Raw genomic sequence first — 3,157 nt, 5'->3', positions numbered from 1 at the left:
TTTTTTTAAATTTTTTTGCATTTTTTTAAATAAAATTGAAAGAAAATTCCAAAACAAAAAAGTCAGAACATTGAAGTGTTTCACTTTGAAAATGTTGTAACTTTTGGAATTTTTGTTTTTTCAAGATGAATAATTTAGCTAAATCAATATGAATTCATAAATTCATATATTTTTTCCACTGAAAAATTTCACCCCAGCTCTAGTTTTAAAAATAGAAACTGTGCAAATAACTCATCACTCTCCAGTTGCTACTGTGAAAGTTAGATCAATATTAGCTTTCTGCATCTATCTTACGGAGGTAAGGCCAAAGTCTATTTTGAGTTAAATCAGTCATCATTTAGAGTAACTCCATCAAAGCCAGCAAAGTTACGCTAGATTGACTCCAGTAGAACTCAGAACAGAATTGGCCCAGAAATATCAGACAAGATTCTTGACTGTTCAACATTATTTTAAAAATTAAACCAGTTGATAATGTATTGCATTACTGGTCTCCTGCTCTTCTTCTCCAGAAATAATAAAGTTTTAAAAATAAAGGTGTGATCAGAACTGTTTTGTTTGAGGGAAGACAAAAATGTCACAGCTACTCTACATAAATGACATCGTCATTAAAATTCTCATAACTACACTGTATCAGTGTAAAGAAATATTATAATGCTATTATGGCAGCGAAAGTAAATTAACTGATATTAATTACTTATAATTTTAACATGCCATTATCAGATAGATAGAAAGGCTAACATGCCAGATAAGCTTTTTTTTTTTTTTTAATTTAAGCCTTTTTTTGCAGGAATATATAATCTATTTATCCAGAAAGTTTATGGGTCTAAGACGTGAAACTCCTAATGTGTATCATGTATACATACATAATACATCCTCTCTTGTTTAGTTCAAATATCAAAACAGCTGGTAATAGAAAAGAGACAAAATGTTCCAACATTTTTGGACTGAGGTTACTTCAGTTCATGTTACAGAGATCCTTAAATCTTAATCAAATTCTTTTCTCAATTATTCTAGCTTTATCCAGTATTTTAGGAACAAAATAGGGCACATTTTTGTTTTTTGTTGTTTTGTTCTTAGCATCTGTCAATTCAACTATGACTGAAGTTTTATAACTCTTCTTCAGAGATCAAAACCCCAGCAGTTCTGGATTGTCTCAGATGTCTGAACCACTATAAATATTCAGTTTGAATAACCACATTACTTAATATTCTTATTGTCTTCTCAGAATATATTTTTACATGTAACCTTTTAAAAAAAATAGCTTGTCTTGTTCAAATTGTTAAAATTCCAATTTCCATAAAAAAGAAAACTATTCTATAGCAAAAAAGAACTTTTCCCTACCCACCTCGCACTGTTCCCCGTCTCTCTCTCTCTCTCTCTCTCTCTCTCTCTCACACACACACACACTCTAATCTGCACGGAATGCCTGTATTTTTACTCATGAGAGGAATATTAACAAAAATAAGTAACAGGTGACAATATGACAAGAGGTCAAACTGAGCACAATTTCAATGAGGTCCAATCAGTGTTATGCTTTTATTCATTGTTAAAAAACAGCAGAGAAATTTATAGATTTCTTTTATGGGAGCTAGTAATTCTACTGCTTGGATTATTTTAAATTAAAGAAAACAAAACCCATTTGATTTCACATATTGCTAAGATCCAGTTCATCTTCTGCTTACATTCTTCAATCCTCTCTCTTCTTTTATCAGGCCTCCAGGTATATTCATGTCCAAATGCAAGTGTTGCTTTCCGACAAACACTGTAAAATTACATTCTGAATAAAAAAAGTGGACCTAAATATTTTGCCAATGTTCCTCCCAGGAGAGAACAAGTGTCTGAACACAGACACACATGCTAACATTTCACTTTCACACATGCATATGGCTGAAGAACTGGAATAAAGGAGTCAAGATAGCCCTGTAGCCATCAACACTTCAACAGTACATCAGATTTCTTTAACAGACATGAAAACATTATTATTTGAAGTGTGTCTGGCTGGATTCCCATCCACACTCAATCTAACTTTAAGGAGATTGTTGGCTTTAATTATTTAGATTTACAAGAGACAGCCACCATTTTGGTTGACACACCAGGAATCAAGCCAGGGATCTCCAAAGCTGTAAACATGATTCTCTAAAGCTTGAGCAAAAGAGGAGACAGATTCTGGCTGCGGCAGTAATAGACGAGCATTCTCTGGATCACTCATCAACAATTGACTAGGAAGGTTCGGACAGTACATCTGGAGTTCTGGTGGACCAATCAGGGAAGCAGTTTTCCTTCCACATAACCAAGGCAGGAAGGGTTTTTCTCTCTCTCACTTTCATTCCTCTCAACTCGCTAAGTCTAGAGTCAAGTAACCTTCATTTTACATATTAGCTTATTGAAGATAGATCCAATCATGCTGCTACTGAACTCAACGGGATCATGTATCATTGCCTTCAATGGAGAAGTGGCAAGCCCTACAATGGTCTCTTCTTTCTTTGCACCCCAGAATCTTACTCACACTGCAGAGACCTTATACGTATCAGGAATTCCTCTGAAGCTAACTAACCAAAGTGCAAAACTAACAGCGTTGAAGTAAATAGTTTGGCATATGCTCTTTTACATCTTCTGTGCAAGAAGACCTGGAAAGAATAAGAGTTCCTGTAAGCAAACTTTTCACAGCACTAGCTTAGATTTCTCCTCCACTGCAGCCCTTGACAGTTAATCAGGATTCAGCTCTTTTTCTAACTTGGCTGGAGACTGATCCTAGACTTTTCAATGCCAAAAATAGAGTGGAACCTTTCCTCATGAGTTAAAGGAAAACCGCAGTTTGAACAGTGGGTTTGCTCAGGGCCGCCCAGAGGGGGGGGCAAAGGGGGCAATTTGCCCCGGGGCCCTGGGCTCCACAGGGGCCCCCAAGAGAGCAGCGAAGGCTCCCGCCTCCGCCCCTCTCCTGGAGCCTTAGCACATCAAGCGGCGTGTCTCCGTCGGGGCCCCTGAGCCCCGCCCCGCTCAGAGCCCCGTGGTGAGGGGCGGGGCTGCGAGCTCCGGGCTGAGCTCAGCTGCCTCCGCTCGGCGTGAGCTCCCAGCCCCACCCCCTCACCACGTGGCTCGGAGCGGGGCGGGGCTCAGGCCCCGCCGGCCACACGCTGCGGCTGTTCAGCCGAGGCGC

The sequence above is a fragment of the Mauremys mutica genome, chromosome 7 (assembly GCF_020497125.1).
Source record: "Mauremys mutica isolate MM-2020 ecotype Southern chromosome 7, ASM2049712v1, whole genome shotgun sequence".
NCBI classification, from domain to species: Eukaryota; Metazoa; Chordata; order Testudines; family Geoemydidae; genus Mauremys; species Mauremys mutica.
This window is presented reverse-complemented; position numbering follows the sequence as displayed.